Genomic DNA, 22,487 nt, shown 5'->3' on the forward strand with positions numbered 1-22,487 from the left:
CGACAGTTCTCTGGGTAGAAACACCTTGTTTATAACAGAGGAAAATGGCCAAAGGAAAATGGCCAGATTAGTTTGAGGTGCCAGGAAGGATATACTAACTCAAATAATCACTTTTTACAACTGCGGTGAGCAGAAAACCATCTCAGCATGGACAAAACACCAAACCTTGGGTTGGCTACAATAGCAGAAATCCACATCAGGTTCCACTCCTGTCTGCCAAGAGCAGGAATCTGAGGCTATCATGAGTTTTTGCACTCATTTCTAAGTCTCACATTTTTAAAAACTGTACACTGAGACACGACTATTTGTCTTGTGGATCCCTTGTTTTTTAGTCAGTCGTGGAACCCTTATTCAGCTCCAAGAAGAGAAAAAGAGGAAGGGATATTGATTTCCAGAAGTGCTTCATACCGTATGTCAACAAGACTGTGGAAGGAACAAGAACGACAAAACTTTACATCAAGCAAGTGAATCGGGAACAATGAATTTAAAGACCAAAGCTGAAGAACGCATAAGATATAAAGATGAGGAATATTTTGAGGTTTTTGAATATTTACAAAAGCACATGGATCTGGACCCCAATAGCATCAAGTGGCATAAAACATGCTATTCTCAATTCACAAATGCAACAGAAATAACAAGACTGAAGAAGCGGTTTGAAGCAACAAGGTCAAAACCCATGGTGAATGTGAATGGTCTGCCAACTGCATAAACAGTTGTGACCCTGAGGATGAGCAGGGTATCTAGCGAAGAACATGCTCTTGGGTCAGTGATAATTAAGTGTTAGCTATATAAATCTGTATAAAATGTACATTACTGAAGCTGTTTAAAAGCATATATTAGTGTTATTAATCTTCAGCCCTGTTAATATTGAAGACATTGCAATGATGTTCTCAATAAACATTTCATACTTTGCAGAAATAAATGTTCTTGTACGTTCCTTAATTCTTAATAGTTGTCTATACTGTTGATGTCACCAGTAAATTTATTATCTGTTGAAACGTGTTTAAACAACAAAATTCTTTATACCTTTAAAAACTTAATTTCATAATATCATTATTCAGCAGCCATATTGGAATACTAACATGGCTGACATTTCATGAAAATGTAAAAACTGTACAATTTTTTCCTCTGTATAAGAAGGATTGTGCTTTGCAGCATATTAATTGTTCTTCATTGCTCCCAAGATCTTCTCATTATCTCTAGCCGCTTTATCCTGTTCTACAGGGTCGCAGGCAAGCTGGAGCCTATCCCAGCTGACTACGGGCGAAAGGCGGGGTACACCCTGGACAAGTCGCCAGGTCATCACAGGGCTGACACATAGACACAGACAACCATTCACACTCGCATTCACACCTACGGTCAATTTAGAGTCACCAGTTAACCTAACCTGCATGTCTTTGGACTGTGGGGGAAACCGGAGCAACCCCACGGGGGCAACATGCAAACTCCGCACGGAAAGGCCCTCACCGGCCACGGGGCTCGAACCCAGACCATCTTACTGTGAGGCAACACCACTACACCACCGTGCCACCCTCCCAAGATCTTATTTTGTTAAATATAACAGTCATCTATGGCGGTTTCCAAAATGGCTGCCAAAGCAGAGTCATAGGCATTTTTCAAAGATGCCAACCACCCTATTTCTACTTGTTAGGACCCCTTCTGACTAAAAAAAACAGTTGGCAGCTTTTACCCCTAGATGTGCATGAAAGTGTTATGGAGCGCCCTATTGAGAAATAACCACCAGACTATGTGTTAACGGAGCTCCGGCCTGCGTGAGGGGAGCCCCATAGGCATAGAGTGTGGATACATAAAGAAACCCATTGAGTTGTTTTCTGATGGTTTCGGTCCTGTGTGTGCCTGCCACCACAGGAAACCCAACAACTAGTGAAGTGAGGAGTGAAGTGTGAAGTAGAGTAGTAGTCAGGACAGTATAGTAGTGAGTAACTTGTCGCTGTTGTCGCCTGACGTTGCTGTGTGTTGCGTACTCGCGTGCCTGCCATCACAGGCAACCCAATGATGGCGGGAAAATCTCCATGCACGACGTGCACGCGTCATGCCTGAATTTTTTTTTTGGCAATTTTCGATATAAAACAAAAGAGGCTGGCTATGATATAAGAAAATTCTACAACCCAGAAACAGCTGGGAGCTCCGCTTTTAGGCAGTGCCTCAATCTATATATTAGTATTACCAAGATCAGCTGTTTTTTTCTCTCACTTTAATGAAATACTCCAGAAAATGTCTGCAATAAAATAAACAACCAAAAATATTTTGAATTGGCTGTGAGATTACATTGCAGACTTTCAGTTTGAAACTGTGTGTATTTAGAGGAGGGTTTCTCTTTCTATCTGCCCAACCCCCTCCCTCTCTCACGACACATGCGACTCCTGAGATCTCAGTGACCCCGTCTTGCCACCATCGCCTTCTGGCTCGATCCTTCAGGATAAATTCTATATATGTAACATTTATGTCCGGAATTTATATATTTCTGTAAAGCTGCTTTATGATGATGTCCATGGTTAAAAGCATTTTACAGGTAAAATTGAATTTAATTGTACAGCGCTCTCCACAATTATTGGCACCCCTCGTTAGGCTTCTAATAAATTCTTCTTTTTTTTTTTTATAAATAATATAGGACAACAATGCCAAAAAAAGAGAAAACTCCAACCTTTAATTCAAGTGCATTTATTCAGTGGGAAAAAAAATCCCACATTAAGAAATAATTATTTTACATGAAATCGTGTGTGCCATAATTATTGGCACCCCTGATGTTAATACTTTGTACAACTCCCTTTTGCCAACAAGAGAGCACTTAATATTCTCCTATAACATTTCACAAGATGGGAGAGGGATATTTGACCATTCATGTCTGTGAAGATTCTCAGTCATCCAGGTCATAGTAAACTGTGGGTGGTAAAAGAGAGCAACTGGATTTGCTTAAAGACATTTCACCTCTCATCCGAAACTGAATGAACTGAAGAAGCCTTTCGGATGAGAGGTGAAACGTCTTCAAGAATCTTCAAGCAAGTCCAGTTGCTCTCTTTTACCACCCACAGTTTATTCAACCATTCCTCTTTGCACAAACTCTCTAAATCATCCAGAGTCCTGGGTCCTCTCCTATGCACTCTCCTCTTCAGCTCACCCCACAGATTTTCAATTGGGTTGAGGTCTGGGAACTGAGATGGCCATGGGAGGAGCTTGATTTTGTGTCTGGTGAACCATTTTTGTGTAGATTTGGCCACATGTTTAGGGTCATTATCTTGCTGAAAGACCCAGTGACAACCCATCTTCAGCTTTCGGGCAGAGGCCACCAGATTTTGATTTAAAATGTCCTGGTATTTCAAAGAGTTTGTGATGCCATGCACCCTAACAAGGCCTTTGGAAGAGAAACAGGCCCACAGCATCACCGATCCTCCCCCATACTTCACAGTGGGCATGAGGTGCTTTTCCACATACTCATCTTTTGTGATGTATTAGAGTGTTTGTTGCCAAAAAGCTCTATCTTGGTCTCATCTGACCAAAGCACACGGTCCCAGTTGAAGTCCCAGTACCGCTTAGCGAACTCCAGACATTTACATTTATGCTTGTAAGTGAGAAAAGGCTTTTTCCGTGCATGCCTCCCAAACAGCTTGTTGGCATGTAGATAGCACCTGATGGTTGTTATGGAGACTTTGTGACCCCAAGATGCTACTCTCTGATGCAATTCTCTAACAGTGAGCTTTGGAGAACTTTTTACTTCTCTTACCATCCTCCTCACTGTGCGTGGTGGCAAGATAAACTTGCATCCTCGTCCAGGCTTGTTTGCCACTGTTCCAGTTGATTTAAACTTCTTGATGATTCCTCTGACTGTAGATATGGGCAGGTGTAGGTGAGTGGCTATTTTCTTGTAGCCATTGCCTGACTTATGAAGGCCGACACACATCTGCCTTACTTGAATGGTGTGTTCTCTTGTCTTTCCCATGTTGAAGAGTGGATAAGAGAAATAGGCCTCTGTGTCGCATCATATTTATACCCAAGGGAAACAGGATGTGATGAATTACTAATTAAAGGTTCCTAGATACTCTGATCAACTTTATAAACTACAGTAGAAATGACAGAAATGCTTCAATTACATTTATTTTCTAGGAATTGTTATGGATGCCAATAATTGTGGAACAGGTGATTTTATGAAAAATAATTATTTCTTAGTCAGGGATTTTTTTTTTAATTCACTTGATTTAAGTGTTACATTTTTCTACAATTTTCAGTGTGAGATTATGCTTCTGCAATAAAAATTGAATTTATTTTAAGGCTTTTAACACATCTTAACCGGGGTGCCAATAATTGTGGAGGGTGCTGTATTTTATTGTCATTAAATTGTATGAGTCGACATACAGAGAGAAGTTGAAGTGGATCAGAGGACTACAGCAGAAGCAACAATCCATGGAGGAAACCAAGAGATGATTTTTGACCCCAGTAGGACTCACAGTCCCACAGTGATCAATCTGTGCTCTTCTGCTAGTGTGATCATGGAGACAGTCTTGGGGTGCACATGACAGAGGATCTTATCTGTGCCAGAAAATCCCAACCGTGTCTCACTTTTCTGCAGAGACAGGAGAGCAAACCTCACCCCTCCTAGCTTCAATACATTTAGGGGAACCATAGACAGCATCCTGTGCAGCTCTGTGAGTATCTTCTCTGATAAATTGCATTCTGTGTCAAAGCCCAAGCCGCTAGAACACATAATGAAAACCACTGGAACCAACATCAGAGTTTCTCTTCCCTCAGTTGAGGATCTTTACCAGAAAATATGAATTTAAAAAAAACTACCCACTTTATGCATGTTCCCTCCCATCCTGCTAACAGAATATTTAATAATCTGCTCATCTACATGAGCTAGAAAGCTTTCCAGAAAGGTCCACAAAAAAGACTTCTTATTCCCAGCAACCATTTTTATCTGTGCAAAATGGGACAAAGTGGTAGGGATGAGTGAAAGAAAATAGATAGATAGATAGATAGATAGATAGATAACCTTGGTGTGTTAAAGTCTTTCTCCTTTCTACACAAGATGGCATAGTCTGTTATCTTACTGTGGGCCAAGTACTAGGATCCTGCACACACACCCCAGAGAAATAGACTTCTGTCATTATATAAATAACACTTTACACAATTATACAGGCTCAATCTGTTCTTCAGTCATACATACATAGTACATTTATATTCACCGATCAGCCATAACATTAACACCACTGGCAGGTGAAGTGAATTACATTGATTATCTCGTTACAATGGCACCTGTCAAGAAGTGGGAAATATTAGGCAACAAGTGAACAGTCAGTTCTCGAAGCATTGTTGCCAACTTAGTGACTTTTTTAAATAAAAAAAGCGACTAATGACAAATCTTGTCAGTTTTTGGACAAATCTTAGCTACTTTCGAAAGACGATATCTTTGTCTCCAGAGGATTAAAAGGTTTATTCACTACAGGGCAGATGAGGCTGAATCATCCCTGACTGAAAACGAAACATCCTTCTTGTGGTTGGTTTCCCAGGCAGACAGAGGCTGTGCACTGTGGGAGAGAAAAAATAAGGAAAACACCTTGTTTCTTCAAACTTTCTGTCTTACTAATCATTTTATATGTAAATATAGTAACTATCACTGCACAGTTGTTTTCTTTAAAATTATGTGCATGCTGATTTTGTCAGATGACACTGAGGTTATAAAATAGGAATTTTCTCAGTGCAGAGCAGCAGCATGAAAATGGCTTGGATGTGACTGCTGGTGAACATGTTGTTTTAATGGGCCACGTTTTAGTCACTATTTCATACTCGTTCCATTGCCTGATAACAGAAACGGGAAAAAATGGAAACGAGAACAGCTTTATTGGGAATTAGGCTGTACTAAAATCATGTCCGTTGGCAGCTATGAGGTCACTGAGGTCTGGACCTCAGTATTTTTTTTAGAACTAAAAAATAATAATAATTAAAAAAAAGTTTAAACCTAAAGACAACTGGATAAAAAGCAAACTTCTCTGATAAGATGACTGCATGCTGCCCAAACACATCTTCTCGCCAGCCATCATCACGTGGTCCACCTTGAAGTCTTTTTTTTGTTGATGTTATCAACTGTACATTGATGGAGACTTGAATGCAAAGTGTTTTGCAGAAATTGCACACCTTCAGCTCTTCAGTAAGCTCACTGATCTTCAAACTGTCCAAAGGGAGCCACTCTCACCAGCAGAAAGTGGTCTTCAGGTGATGAGAAAGCTGGGGAACAATAGTCTGTTAAGGGGGGGGAAGAAAGGAGGGAAGGGGGAAGAAGGGAAAAAGAGGAAAAAAAAGGAAAAAAGAGGGGAAGAGAAAAGATTATTAAGGGCTTAGCTTATGATTTTTAAGTATTGAACCATGGTAAACATTAGTTGTGAATAATTTTTAAAAAATAATTTTTCTATTTTCCCATAAATATATTTGACTTTGGTATCGCCGGTTCGAATCCCACCTTCGGCGAAACAATTTGACATTCAGTACAATTGTAATATTTCATCAACTTTTATTAATATTGATATTAAACATGTTCCATCAAGTACTGTTGGCTTTTTTTAAAGGGTTTTGGTTGTTAAAGGTTTTTGATTGAGTGACAGCTAGTGTAAAGACTGACAAGTGTCTTTTGAATCACATCAGATTACGTTATATACCATGTTAACACTGATTAAAATAGATATTTGCCTCATATTTTCATCCAAAGTGTTTTTGCTATCCATGTGGTGTTAAAGGTATATTCTTCAAAGATTGTATTATATTAACTTTTGTAGAATCCTTATTATAAAAACCTTAATTAAAAAAAAATATATATATGAAAGTGCTTAAGTCACAAAAAGACCCATTTTGATATATTTTAAAAAAAATTATTTCACATTTATTCATAGAAACATATTTCACATTTATTCAAGATCACACAAAGAGTTGGGGCAGCGTGTCCCCCCAAAAAATAACAACATATTTACACATTCAAAACAACAACAGCTCCTCTCTAGTGCAAACAAACAGTCTGCAGCCTGCCCTCAAACAAGAACAACAAATCACAGACTGTACCTTTAAGGAGGAGTCCTACACTTTTTTTAATTCATATAATTAAACAGTGAATTAATGGCACTGTAATATTCATAATTAATGAACAGCATTCACCAGCTTGCTTCAGCTTTACTCACTTGCGGGTCAGGATAAGCCTGAACATCTGGGCGTGCGGCAGGTCCAGCTGCTCCCGGACAGCTTGACTGGTCGACAAGTAATTCAGGGAACAGGCCGTGCACCTGAGGGTTTCGGTCAGCATCAGGTAATACCTGTCAATGTCCAGGACTTTACGGGCCCTTTTATGGACACCATATCCAGTCAGCTGCTTTCCACAGGAGGGGAAGAAAACTCTCACTTTCCACAGGTGGTAGAGCATCCACACCATCAGCCTGTGTGTGAAAAAGCGGTCTGGAGTCGGGGTCTGGTGGTAAATGAGTGCTGGGACTGGGGGCTCATACCACAACTTCAGATCCGCTCGTAGTCTGCCAGACTGGAATATGGTGTTGGCAATCCAGCGCTGGTCCTGTGTGGGGATCGTCTTCCTCAACTCCCCTGGCAACCAAAATGAAGCTCCATCTCCTGCTTCATCCTGATAGGTTGAAGATAAAATAAGAATTAGTTTTATGCATGAATACAAGTTAAAACTCAGCAAATAAAATGCAGACACACACATATGCACGCACACATAAACACACACCCACACACAGACACACTCAAGTAATCTGTGTGACTTCTGTAGTGTGTTATTCCTCCCAGGCTGCTGGTGTGGGTATCGCCATGTGGACATGCAGGAGGAGGAAGAGGAGCAGGGCTTGGGGTCCTCACGGAGGATGCAGCAGAGGGAGCAGGGCTTGGGGTCCTCACGGAGGATGCAGCAGAGGGAGCAGGGCTTGGGGTCCTCACGGAGGATGTAGCAGAGGGAGGAAGAGGAGTGGGGCTTGGGGTCCTTCTGGCCACTAGATGTGGCTTCAAAGAGGCTGACTGCACCCCGCCAAAACGTTGCTTGGTGAACTGAAAGCAGTTAACATTCAGTAAGACTTCAATGAAAACAGACACAGAACACTTAAAGCTCAAGTGGGATGGCATCATTCAAAGCAATCAGTATAAATCATATTCACCGCTGACAGGCTTGGAGGAGGCCGCAAGAAAGTCTTCTGAGCAGCTGCAGGGGCCACAGATCCCTGACTGGCTGGCGCTGGCTCTCCTGCCGCTGGTGACTGTGTGGCAGGCTGCTAAAATGGAATTACAGAATGGGAAGAGATAGTTAACAGCAGATGAGCATGTTTTAGTACCACAAAAGCTTGAAGAATCAGTCAGCACATCACATAGCTCACCTTTGTGGTATGGAAACCACAAGTGCAGCCTGTGGGCCCACCAAAAAGTGTTGCCTGCCCACGTGTCTGGAGGGGGCATTTCTCTATCTACAATGACATCATTATCGCTCAGTCAAGAATGAGTTACTCAGTGTTCAACATACTAACCTCTGTTAAGCAGTCAGTACTGTCTTCCTACTTTACCTTTTGATAGAGGTCGTGCCATTTTTTTGCCTTGGCGCTGGTCTGTTACCAGAGCCAGAGGGCCAAACTCCACTGGAGGCAAAAGTTCTCAATCTCGCCATCCACTCCCCCTCCCCCATATGGCTCTTACTCATCTGAATGAAGAAAACGTAAAAATAAAGACAGTGATCACAATTCCCATTTATATAACGATAGAGAAATAGCTTGGATACACACATTAACACCCTTTATTCTTACACTAATGCTGGGACTGGTGCACATTTACTGTAAACAAGCCATATGCTTACACTAATGCTGGGACTGGTGCACATTTACTGTAACAAGCCATATTCTTACACTAATGCTGGGACTGGTGCACACTTACTGTAAACAAGCCATATTCTTACACTAATGCTGGGACTGGTGCACACTTACTGTAAACAAGCCATATTCTTACACTAATGCTGGGACTGGTGCACACTTACTGTAAACAAGCCACATTCTTACACTAATGCTGGGACTGGTGCACACTTACTGTAAACAAGCCATATTCTTACACTAATGCTGGGACTGGTGCACACTTACTGTAAACAAGCCATATTCTTACACTAATGCTGGGACTGGTGCACACTTACTGTAAACAAGCCACATTCTTACACTAATGCTGGGACTGGTGCACACTTACTGTAAACAAGCCATATTCTTACACTAATGCTGGGACTGGTGCACACTTACTGTAAACAAGCCATATTCTTACACTAATGCTGGGACTAGTGCACACTTACTGTAAACAAGCCATATTCTTACACTAATGCTGGGACTGGTGCACACTTACTGTAAACAAGCCATATTGAGGTAACATTACAAGAGAATGCTAACAAATAAAATGCTAAACAAATTCAAACTATTGTTGGTTTATCATTGAATATCAACACTGAGTCAAGATAAATAGCCTAACGCACGTTTATAATCAACCATCATATTACCATCGTGGCAGAAGTTAATGTCCAACCACAAAATTACCATCGTAGCATAGGATAAATATAATGTCCATCCTTACGTTAATATTATGCTAACATCATTCATATGTAAATCTATGCCTTTTGATCATCATATTTGCTTTCTTTACGTCAATAACAGTAATTTCGCAAAACGCTGACATGCCATTGAATTGATATATGATCATTTTCCACAGGTATTAAACGTTAGCAAGACAGTAAACTTATCTGACAATCGTTTGTTCGTTGCTGAATTTACACAAAGTTTTTACAGAAAACTTATATTCATAATATGGTCTTACTTTTAGTATTGCTGGATTGATGACGACAGCCGCTGAAAAAAGTGAACTGAGCGAAGATTCTCCGTTGCAAGGTACGCACAATCCAATGTGAGATTGGAGAGAGGCGCAGCGATTGGCTTGTGAGATTGGAGAATCCAATGTGAGATTGGAGAGAAGCGTAGCGATTGGCTTGTGAGATTGGAGAGAAGCGTAGCGATTGGCTGTGACATTGGAGAGATTGGACTCATAGAAACAGACTATCGCTGGAGCCTTAACGCTTTCTCAGCTGCTGAAGCTTGGGGCCACAGCAGAACCTTGAAGCTTCTGCACTGAGCCCCAAAACAGCCCCCAGAAACTGCTGTAAAGTCACTCACAACTTTAGTTCCTAGCTGCAGTTAGCTTCTGTTTACTATTTGTCTCGCAAAAATTGGACACGCATTTTAAATAATGCAGTGTGTCAATTGTAGAGTGGGCTGTGGGCTGTGGATTCTGGCTACTTTCTCATCTGAGCTAACAAAAACACTGGACAGGCCAAGACCTCAAGAGACAAACCATAAGCACCATGAGTGACCTCACCACACTGTCCTGCACGTATACTGGATCAGTTTGGTGTGTCCACTGGTGTCGACAAAAGCCTGGATCAAGACCAGATTTTCTGATGCTGTTTGATGAAGTCACTGAAAGTGTCACCAAGGATCAACTGCCTCGTTCACAATTTTCCATAAAACTTGATAAAACGAGTAAGAAAGTGGATCTGCTCATCTCCCCTGCTGCAGTGACAGACTCTGCATTGTACTACTGTGCTCTGGGGCCCACAGTGACAGGAAACCCAACTACACTGTACAAAAAGCACTACACATGACTGGACCAGAACCGTGCTTTTCTCATAAGATGGAGCTATTTATATGTTCACATGCACATTCTAACTGCCTGTATGTCAATTTGCTTTCGGATGATCAACCATCATTTTTGTCCTGATTATAAACTGTTAATGTTTAATTTGGATTTAGACCTAAATACTAATCCTCACCTCTAACTTCTTAAAAATACTAATGATTAGTTAAAACTTTGCTTTTTTTTATTATTTACTTCATTAACAATAATTATGTGCAAAATATATTCGTGGCCACCATATAGCCTGTAAAATTATTCTTGAAGTTGTAGCACAGTAATGATCCACTGAAAGCCTCGCAGTGTTTCTCACACACAGGTGAGACTTGCATGCTCCAGATATACTGATGATGCCCCAAGGATAATTTTTTTCTGATTTAAAAAAAAATAATTACATTTTATTTATTAACTGATTCTGCAGAAATGTCTTCATTCTTTTTTGTTGGTGGATGCAAGAAAAAGAGAGCTGAGAGAGAGAGAGGAGGGGCAGAGCAACAGCAACACTAACTGAGAGAAGAAACTGGTAAAGATTTTCCTTTCCTCTTCATGTTTGGATGTTAATTACCCATTAACATACATGTCAACCTTTGGTCAATCAAACCTGTATAACCAACCTCCAAACTCCGTATTTCCCTTATAAAATCCGTATAAGATGCAAATTAAAATAATTTACCTAAAATTTGAATGATAATGGCACTGGTCTCCTAAGCCAGGGACTATGGGTTCGAGTCCCATCTGGGGTGTGAGGTCAGCAGAGTGGTGCAGCGGGAGCGTGCTGGGCCCATAACCCAGAGGCTGATGGATCGAAACCATCCTCTGCTAGCTGGTGGTCTTTTTACTCCAACGTTTTCCAGAAGGCAGCTATTGCAGGCTCCAGACCCACAGAAAGTGAGAGGTCAGCAGCGGGAGCGTGCCGGGCCCGGAGGTCGATGGATCGAAACCATCTTCTGTAGAGTCTGCCAAATTTTACTCCAACGTTTTCCATGACCCAGTGATTGTGGGTTCGAGACCCGTGTGGGGTGTGCAGAGTGGCGCACCGGAAGCGTGCTGGGCCCAGAGCCCAGACGCCGACACAGTCCGCTGCTCTTTCTAGCCACTTTTCTTCCCAAAATTCCCAGCAGAGGCAATAAACGTCATCTATCTGTCTTACTAGAAATTTGGTGGCTGGCCTCAAAAATTGTCCATCAGGAGGCCTGATTTTCAGTGCTCTGTCACTAGTTTGCCATTGGTCAGTGCTTTGTATCACGCAGACAGGCACATAGGCATTATGGGAGTGAAATAAGGCCCACCGCATCTACCAATTGTTGTCACAGTATGTTACCCATGTGTACGACTCACAGATCAGAGCTCTTTGGGTAGCAAAGATCCTGGTCAGTGAATCAGGAAAAATCAGAGTGATTTCATGGTTTTCTAACTTTTTTCCACATGTTCTTCTTAAGCACAAGACATAAAACGTAATTAATCAAGTGCCCTGAATTGTACACATACAGTCGTTCATTTTCTGTACCCATGAGCTATCTCAGGGGTAACCCAGCCACATTAACACCTCTGGGCTATTCAGAGTTTTCGCTTGACCTACTCTAGGTCTAGGAACTGGGGCAGGAACCCGGAGCACCCGGTGCCAATCCTCACAGGCACGAAGAGAGCATGCATGCTCCAGGCATAAAGGCTGCCGGTCACCCACTAGGCTCAAGCCCAGACCCTGCTCGGTGTGAGTTGACACTGCTAACCACCGCAACATTATGCGGCCTATGTAAATTCAGTACAAAGCTGTGCTTTCCAGTGTAAAATTGCTTGGCTACGACTGGCAGTGTACATGCTTCCAAAGAAAAGTCTACTTACTTAAGTCGGGGTAAAATGCCTTGTGAGCAATTTGTGACTGGAATGAGGACGTGCTGATATTAAAGCCGGACGTTGCAAGCGTTTGACTTTGGTGCAGACCCAGCAAATTATTTCAAACTGAGCAAACACAAAAGAAGTTTCTGTCACGGAGATGAGAGACGGCTGAGGAACGAGCCTAGCTATTTTTGAGTGGCTGCCCTTTTTCATCGGGTTGTGGCAGAGCCCCAGTAGCCTAATGGATAAGGCACTGGTCTCCTAAGCCAGGGACTGTGGGTTTGAGTCCCATCTGGCGTATGAGGTCAGCAGAGTGGCGCAGCGGGAGTGTGCTGGGCCCATAACCCAGAGGCTGATGGATTGAAACCATCCTCTGCTAGCTGGTGGTCTTTTTACTCCAATGTTTTCCAGAAGACAGCTATTGCAGGTGAGGAGTGGGCAAGGAGATGTTCTGATTATTTAACAGATTGTCAGCTACACAAGAAATCCTGCCTCAGCCAGCCCCAGGATGTTTGTGCGCCGCCACCAGCCTTCCATCCCCTGCCCCTGGCCCAGTGGTTTGAGGAAGTGTATGCCAAGGATGGTTTCGGCTGTGGACCTCCACTGTGCGTTTGGATGTGTTCCACTTCATGAGGCGGTTCGCTGACGGTCTCACCACAGAACACCATCCACTGTATGGTACGTTCTGTTCTAAATTGTCAAGCACAATTTTTGAGTGGGACAAGCAGGATATCTGTCATCTGAAGGAGGCCAAGCAGGCAGAGCTGAAGAAGAAACATCCTGGCTATGAGCCAACAGATGCTCAGGTGTTGGCAACCATCAGCACAAGTGAGCTAGCGAGGCACTGCCGCAGGAGAACCCAAGGGGTAGAAGAGACCCGTGCACTCATCAAAAGTCTGCTTGACTCCATGTGGCAGCTGGTGGACAGCACTGGACTGCACCTCATCAATCACAAGAGCATGCCTCGAGTGTGGGAGATACAGCAGAAACACCTTGCCTGCATCCAGGATCCACCAGGAGTGCAACTGTACACCAACATTGGGTCAGGGGTGGAGAAAGGGGACAAGACACTTGACACTATTTTTTCCTCTTTTTCTCTTCTTTTCCCCCTTCTTTCCCCCATTTTCTTATTTTTCTTTTTTCTTTTCTTCCCCCCTTCTTACAGTCCATTATGCCCCTCGCCTGGCCGGGAAGGCAGCTATGCCAGCCACTATACCACCAATGCTGCAGACCTACCCTGGGGACACATGCCTAAGTGCCATTGCTTCTGTATTTGAGGCCCAGGCAACAGCTGATCGGCCCAAGAGCTGAGGTTTCTGTAGTGTAGTGGTTATCACATTCGTCTCACACGTGAAAAGTCCCTGGTTCAAAACCGGGCAGAAACAGCAGTGGGTTGGTTTATTTATTTATTCATTTTTTGAGCGACTGCTGAGCTGTGATCTCTGCTCTGACCGTGCCAACTACAGAAGCAAGTGTTTGCTTTTCACCAGCCAAGGTATGGACACATTTACTGAACAAATCTTACACAGTGACTCTCCAGTTCTCTGTTTGTGGACAAACATACACCTGTCGCTTGTTGCCAACGAAAGGAAAACACACAGGAGCCTGTGTTGTTCACGGCTTCATGGGTCGACCGTGCGCAGGGGCAAACTGATGTCATTCAAACCTGCAAACAACTACTTACAGTACATTGCTCGTGGAAAGTGGAAGGACTGTGGAAGCATGGACATTGCAATTGGTCACAAGGAGGTGGTGTTCTCAAATACCACTTGGTTGCTCGTTTACGGAGTGAGGTCAGGTCAACAGGGCTGCAAACGGTATCAGAACGCTGCAAAGTGGCACTGACTCTGGAATGCTTCATCATGTATCAACGAGTATTTGCCAGCCAACATTCAGACACATTTGCTTATTAACTCTAAAGCCGTGACTGTGCAGTTCTCCGTTTGTGGAAAACAGGCAAAGTAGCTTGTCACCAACGAAAGAAAAACACGCAGGTGCCCGTGTCCTTCAAACACGCCCAGGTTTGCGCAAACTGATGCTATTCGACTACATGCAATGCGAGCGGAAAGCAGAAGGAGCAGCCCTCAATCACCTCCCGATCCGTTCCTGCTGTTTCCTCCCAAGTGCCTCGCCACACTATCTGCCTTTGGCCCGGAATCGAACCCAAGTCAACTGCTTGGAAGGTAGCTATGCCAGCCACTATACCACCAACGCTGCAGGCCTACCCTGGGGACACATGCCTAAGTGCCATTGCTTCTGTATTTGAGGCCCAACACTGCAAAAAATGCCCTCTAAAAAAATAAGAAAAATATATAGTGTTTCGGGGGAAAATCACTTATTTTAAGCAAAATAATCTGCCAGTGCAGCAAGATAATGGGACTTGGTAAGATTTCTTAAAACAAGAAAAAAATATGCAAGTAGTAAGCATACCAAAAATCTTAAATTAAGCATAAAAAGCTAGTTTTTATTTTACTTGTTAAGATTTTCTCTCTTATTCTAAGCCATTTCTTCTGATTTTCAGTAATTATTGCTTAGAAACCAATTTCATCTGAGCAAATATTGCTCAAAATTAGAATTTAATAGGCTTAAAAACAAGGCAAATGTGCTTGATTCCAGCTTATTTAAAGGCTCAAAACAAGTTTGTTTTTCTTAGCTAGAATACTTATTTTCTTATCTAGAATAAATTTCCTGTTTAGGTGTGATGAATGTAGGGGAAAAATAGACTGGACAAGAACTTCAGATCTGCATTTTTATTTTTATTATATCAACAAAATGCTGCAAAACACAAGTTGGCATGAGAGGCATAGCAGGCTATTGGGCAGCAAGGAATTAGAAGAGGGCCTTCAATGAACACAAAAATAAAACTTTGTTCTGTTTCACACAATGAATGTCTCAGGCACGCACACCTCACTCACATGCACTAGCTAAGAAAGGCCTACCAGTCAGCTTTGGCACATTTAAAGGCCGTGGTTTGGTCTTTCTCATGAATCTTATCACCCAAGACCTCGGTCTGAAGGATCGAAAGAACAGATGCCACACATTTCGGGTATGTCATATGAAAAGCGTAGTAGTACGCCATGATGTATAGGACGGATTCCCCAAGACTGCTCCTAGGGAATGATGTGACAGGAGCATTTCCAGCGCAGAAAAAGCAGTCTCCCTCTCCCACTAGGACAAACGGTGTGGCGAGTGGCCGTCTTCTTAGGTATACGCCTGGGTCCTCTGTGGGCTGAACATTAACACACAGTATTACTTAAATCCAACCTCCTCCAGACACATACTGGATTAACTCAAACCTGCAAATAGAAATAACAAATAGAAAGTTGCAGAAGGTTATGGAATAAATTTTATTTACCAGTAGAACATGAATGAGTGCCTCTGATAGAGATGCCATCTTCTTTGGTGCGGGGTAACCGGAAGGGAACATAGCTGGCAGTGAGATGATTAGATGGCTTGCTCATCTACGGGGGGGAAGTAATTTGAATTACTCACAATTACTCAACAATAAACAGTGACAAGCCATCATCATGAAATTGGCCATTTCAGAAGGATTCCAAACCCTTACCAGCAGGAAGTCCCAGCGGGGGCTTCAGTGCCTTCTTGTAGACACCATAAAAGGTGAGTTTGGTTCTGAAGTCTGCCCAACGCTCCCTCAGCTCTTTCACGTAGTGCATGTTGTCCTTCGCAACTATTCGTCGCAGCTCATCAAGAACCTAGGCATTTTATTTCAAAAAAAGTGGGTAAACACAACTCATGTTTTAACATACAGAGCTATAATTGTAATGAACATTAATTTTAAATGAAATTAGCAGGTACACAGATGAGTAAAGCTACACCACATTAACTTAATTTACATTCAAGCATTATCATTCTTACCTTTTAAGATGTTGATGGCCACACTGTCTAATTTTTCCATGACATCCATATTCCTGTTGTGAGCAAAGCAGTTTATTTTTGACAACTCATTTTAGACACTAATTTACCATCTTTTTCAAAACATGCAAGCCATACATTGGGCGGAGAATAGTGCAAAGTCACCCTATCGGATTTTTAACCAGGCAGAATTATTGTTTGGGGAAAGTATCCAATTAACACTTGACACATACAGCATGTCTGTAAGTCGGAGTATAGCCGCATTACTGTACACCAGAAACGACCAAAGCGACGGAAGTTATTATTTCTCTATGGAGGGCCGGCGAACTCAGCGACCAAAGCGAATTCGCCGGGGGCGAAGCGAAATGGGCGACCAGAGCGAATTTCAGAAGTTAAAAGTCAGTTAATATTATGTAATGAACTATGACGCGGTTCAGCGAAAACCAATTGGAATGTTCATATCTTCGAATGTCCCAGGCTGACAAGCCAGAGCCGTTCTGTGATTAGCTAAATCAAACATGTCAATATCACGTCCAGAGCGAATTCATGGCGAAACTTCTTCAACGACCTCAGCTACTTGGTTGCTTTGGTCGTTTCTGGTGTACACGTACAGTTACTCAAAACAATCAATTGTATGTTCAGACCGAAAACGACCAAAGCGTGGTCAAGGACGCTGAAGAAGTTTCGCCATGAACTGGCTTCATTCGCTCTCAACGTGATATTGACATGTTTGATTTAGGTAATCACAGAATGGCTCTGGTTTGTCAACATGGGACATTCGAAGATATTAACATTCCAATTGGATTTCGCCAAACCGAGGAAAGAAATGCACCAGATATAACATTACACCGCCCAATGCTGATTGCTAAATCTCCGCTTAGCATGCTGTAAGCACAAAAATTAGTCTAGGAATTTACCATTTAGCTTAAGAACAATTACTTGTAATAAGGCACGAACACAACACTCACTATATATAGGCCTACTATAAAACTGACCAGTGGAGCACCATCTGCAAACCCGAGAGCAGAGTCCGTCTCTGAGCGGAGTGATGTCCGGGGGGGGGGAACTAGCGGCTTGAAGTCACGTGTCATGCAGATGGGTCCCTAACTCGCTAACATGCAGACCAAAGGCAAAACCTAGAGCTTATACTAAGGGCAGTGGCGATCCTCGAGTGATTTACTCCCCGGGCGAAACCCCTTGCTGGTATTACTATGGCAGTAAAGCATTTTTGATGACTAGTACAACGTTCCGCTGGCGGGATTGTGCATATTATGGGGCTACGACAAGTTAGGCACACACACACACTGATGACGTCACCTGCGCAACTTTGGTATAGAGGGCTACCGCATGACGTCACCGCGCCGCGAGATTTTGTTAAGCGCCATATTGGAAGACCAAGTACACATCTATGCAAGTACATACATTCATAAAACAAACTACACCTGAAATGTAGCCAGGGCCGGTTCTGCCCTAATCTGGACCCGGGTGCAACATCGCGCACCCCCCCCAAAAAAAAAAAAAAATCCAGTCTAAATCAGGACAACCATCACATAACTATAACTATAAACATTTTATATCAACTATTTTAACTAAATGGCTATAATAAATAAGCCTGCAGGCAGCCACGGCGGGCTGCCTCAGAAAAGTAACCATTTGTCCTACCTTAAAACTCGTTTTGCATTTTCTGCCTCCTTTTTTGTATTTTCGACCCTCCGTTTATTTTCTTTCCTTTTCTGAAAACCCGATTTGTGTCCAGACATTTTGTTCTGCTACCAACGAACTAACTCGTCAGGTCTCGTCTCTCGAGTCCGCGATGATTCCCGTGGAAGGGCAACAACTGATACATTTTTACAAACAACCAATAAACAGCCAATAGGGAGGTTGCAACGTTCAGGCTCTCCTTTGCTCAGAGACACTCAGTAATGCACTTATTCTCTGTCTCCTGGCAGAAAGCTCCTTGGTTTGCTTGTGTCTCAATCACAGCTGGTATTCTGTAGAAAGACTTCTTTTCACCTTTCCCATCAGCTTTGTTGGAACCCTAACACAGCACAAAAGTTTACCATTGTAGGTTTATGATGAATCAAGTGCCTCGTGGGTTTAAATTCCGCGCGCTGCCGTTATTTCCCCCTAATCACGAGTTTGTTGGTCTTCCAATATGGCGCAGGGTTTGTTTACTTCCGGTTTCCGGTGACATCAGTGAAAAGGGTATATTGGGCTTCCCCATCCAAAATGTTCACACACACACACGCCCGTCTTGGTTTTTTTTTCGGGGGTTTTTTGGGGGGGGACCTTTTTTCTTGGGGGGGTGGGACCGTTTTTTTTTTTCGCCCCCCCGCGATGCCGCCCCGGGCGGCTGCCCGGTCGGCCCGCCCCCAGGACCGCCCCTGACTAAGGGTTTCACGCTGCTATTCTGCCCGACCGTTGCCAACAAAAGACAGCGTATGCATGTATAAAATGTAATTAGCTGTGTACAATAAATCATGCGAGGTTACCACATAAGGCGAACATGTACCGTATGTGGTCTCCCCGTCAGGAAGTCCAGCAGCCAGTTGCACAGGGAGGTGTTGAGTCCCAGCTGGTCCAGTTTGTGAATGAGCTGCTGAGGAATGATTGTGTTGAATGCTGAGCTAAAGTCTATGAACAGCATTCTGACATACGAGTCTTTTGAGTCTTATTCTTTCTTTTTTAAAATAAAGTAACCATTCCTAAATCTATTATAATACCATATGAGAGTACAAAATAAAAGGAACAAATTCCTATTTTTTATTCTTTACTCTAAAAAAACCCCCCTATTTTTCAATTTCATTTAAAAAGCGCGTTAAATAAGGAAAAAAAAAAAAAACCTTTCCCTAGAACATAAGACGTACTACAATATCAGATTGGTATATGGAGCCGAAAGAGCAAACTCCTATCCCAGCTCCTTGTTTTAAAAAAAAATCTGTTTGATATAACGCTCTCGTTTAGAGAACAAATCAGATATCAAATGGATTAGAATAAATACTACACTTGATCCTGATTGAAATACAGAGAAATGATGACTCATTGCAGCTAATAGCTTTAAATATACCACTTCCACATATTAAACTCCAGGAAGGTAAACCCAGTTAGACTCCGCCCCCAACAGCTGGATCCTTTTGAAGAGAGACATCGCCTTTTGGGGCGTGTGGGAGATGCTTCCACGCAAAAAGATCAATAGTTCTAACATTCGTTGACTAAAAATGTTCAGCTCTGCCAGAGCAAAGCCTACAAAAATATACTGAACTCATTAACATTTCTCTCCACGGAAATCTTTAGTAAAAGGCGAAAGATTTATGCGTCAATGAAGAAAAACCTGAGCTGTACTTAACACTGGATCAGGTTAGTGACACTGGATTGGAGGTGCAGAAAGCTGGTAGAGGGTAAGGTGGCCTGGGCCAATCTCTTACACCTTTACAGCTGTATTAACCATTGCACACAGGCAGAGAAATGTCTGACCAATGAGCTTTTTTGAAAGAAAGATCGATCGATCGATCGATAGATAGATAGATAAGCAAGCGGGGTGGGGGGTGTTGAATTTTGAAAAGGAACAGTTGAGTGCTGTGTGATCTGTCCAGTATCACGGATGTAGGCCTATAAATTAAATATGAAAACATCAGCTGGAGTTTGATTATTGACAGGAACGCTGTTGACCCCAGCAGTAAGTGCTTTCCATACCACATTTTTTATTGATAAATGAGGGCTATTGTGTCATCCTTGTTAGTATAGTGGACAGTATCTCCGCCTGTCACGTGGAAGACCGGGGTTCGATTCTCTGACGGGGAGGCTTTAAAATTTATTAACTTGCGCAGCAGGGGGATGGAGTGGTTCGCACTGCAAGAAGGTTCTGGGTTTGAGCCCAGCGGCTGGTGGGGGCCTTTCTGTGTGGAGTTTGCGTGTTCTCCCTGTGTCAGCTCTGGTTAACCCCACAGTTCAAAGACATGTAGTTCGGTTAACATGGGGTGGTGTTGGGTGGAAGTGCCCTTGAGTGTATGCATATATAAAGTGTTTGTGTATATATATGAATGACCACATTTTGTGTCAATTAAATCGTATTAATAGTAACAGATCTAGATAAATCCAGTGACTATAGACCATACTTTAATATGCCTAAAGTCACTGTCGATTATGACTATTATGAATTGCCAATGGTAGACCCTCTGATGATGTTCTTCTAATATTCTATTTCTAAGTCTAGTAAAAGTCAGACAAAAAAAAGTTTTCTGTGTTTTTAGCTTTTAGGTAAATATCAGAAAATTGAGTTAGCTAATTTAATGGATGCCCGCTAACATATCTTTTCACATGGAGCCTTAGCAAACCTCCCTCATGATAGTGAGAACTGGCAGCCTGGATTTTTCCATTGGCTCGCGCGCTCGACCCCCAATCCAATGTTGCTTTGGTTGGTCAAAGTTATGAGGTTGCTGTGGGGTACTAAGACTAGACTAAATAACAAAATTAAATGATTCAGACATCCCTAGTCTCCCGGACGCTCTGGGAGTCTCCCCGGGAGCATGTAGACAGAGACAGGAAAGGCAGGAGAAACTTGATCTAAGTCTTATTTGGAAAGTTGTAAATTAAATTGGAATGACTGGCTATTGCTGATATGTGGTTTGATGTTGTGACATGTAAGTAAGTTTACAATTGATTTGATTGATGTAGATTTATGGTGTGAAATGTAAAGAACTATTGTTAATATGTGAATTGATGGTGTGAGATGTAAACAAGTAATGCAAATAATAGTGTAGATTGATGAGATGTAAATACTATTGCTAATATGTGAATTGGTGGTGTATATTGTGAATAGGTTTTACAAATTACAGTGTAGATTGATGGTGAAACATAGGCGTAATAAGTTACCAATATGTGCATTGATGTGAGATATAAATAACTAGGCCATAAGCTGATAAAATATGTATTAAACTGATGGTGCGATAAATAAAAATGTTTTGAGAGATATTGACCACTGTGAGTGAAGAAGAGCTCCCCCTCCTTACAAAAGCCAATTTAACCACTGTCCGACCCAATGGATTTTTGACCAAAATGCTCTGAACGGATCAAACTTTGGTGCGCGAACCAGAACGGAACCCGTTCCCTGTTGGTGGAAAAGGGCTACGTGTCGGTCGGTGCAAAGTCTTGTCGGGTTCATATCTTGTCTGACCAGTAGAGGGAGCGCACATGAAATCACCACCAGTGTCTTGTGCTGACTTGGAAGAGGAGGGGCCAAAAATTAAGCAAAACCCTGCTCGGACGCTTTGCCTGCCCTCATGGAGCGGCCTACACCCTTGCAGGGTTACATCTCAGCCAGGCAAAGAAGCTCATACTTACCTGGCAGGGGCAATACCATGATCAAGAAGGTGGTTTGCCCAAAGTGAGGCCCAGCTATTGCACTCAGGTTGTGCTGATCTTTGTGAATTCCTCAAATACGGGAATCTCAACTGCATAATTTATGGTAGTGGGGGACTGCGTTCATGCTCTCCCCTTTTGGCTAATTCTGTGGGAGTCAAAGATAGAGCTGTTTGTCTTTCTGAAGTTTTTCTTTGTGTTCAGATGTTTTATATCAAGAGCTACTAGCTGCTTTAAATCTTTGCGGAGCTAGAAGGGTGATGCTCTTAAGGGTAATATGGAAAAAATCTCTCTGGTTCTGTGTATTGCTGTGTTTCTGAGCGCGAGAAAACAGGTTTTGTTCAGGCTTCTTTTATCCTTAGCACCCAGCTAGGGTTTCCATGAGTTTTGAGCAGAAAATGGTTGTTGAGGATGCACCGTTGACGGAGGGAATTTCACCAGGGTCGTGCAGACCTTTGCGAATTCCTCAAATGCGGGAATATCGACTGCATAATTTCTGAAAGTGGGGGAATGCGTTCCTGCTCTCTCCTCTTTCCCATAACCCTGACGGAGTCAAAAATAGAGCTGGTGGCTTTTCTATCTATCTATCTATCTATCTATCTATCTATTTCCTTCCTTCCTTCCTTCCTTCCTTCTTTGCCCTCCCCTGACGTTGTGCGCTGGAGTGCAAGTTGCACGATGTGTTTGAAGTCTTATGAAGACAAGTGGGC

General features: G+C 42.6%; 4 non-coding genes across 4 annotated transcripts; 2 read left to right on the top strand and 2 right to left on the bottom strand.

Annotated features, from left to right (window-relative positions):
- Window positions 1-13,858: 13,858 nt before the first annotated feature.
- trnav-cac (transfer RNA valine (anticodon CAC)) lies at window positions 13,859-13,931 on the top strand. The gene has a single exon. It is a non-coding gene; the product is annotated as a tRNA-Val (tRNA).
- A 5,326-nt stretch (window positions 13,932-19,257) lies between these two features.
- On the bottom strand, window positions 19,258-19,455 carry LOC132898115 (U2 spliceosomal RNA). The gene has a single exon (XR_009656453.1). It is a non-coding gene; the product is annotated as a U2 spliceosomal RNA (small nuclear RNA).
- Window positions 19,456-19,643: 188 nt separating this feature from the next.
- On the bottom strand, window positions 19,644-19,757 carry LOC132899189 (U5 spliceosomal RNA). Its single transcript, XR_009656660.1, has one exon. It is a non-coding gene; the product is annotated as a U5 spliceosomal RNA (small nuclear RNA).
- A 1,994-nt stretch (window positions 19,758-21,751) lies between these two features.
- LOC132896411 (U1 spliceosomal RNA) lies at window positions 21,752-21,915 on the top strand. Its single transcript, XR_009656038.1, has one exon. It is a non-coding gene; the product is annotated as a U1 spliceosomal RNA (small nuclear RNA).
- The last annotated feature ends 572 nt before the right edge of the window (window positions 21,916-22,487 follow it).

Source organism: Neoarius graeffei, chromosome 1 (assembly GCF_027579695.1).
Source record: "Neoarius graeffei isolate fNeoGra1 chromosome 1, fNeoGra1.pri, whole genome shotgun sequence".
Classification (NCBI taxonomy): Eukaryota; Metazoa; Chordata; class Actinopteri; order Siluriformes; family Ariidae; genus Neoarius; species Neoarius graeffei.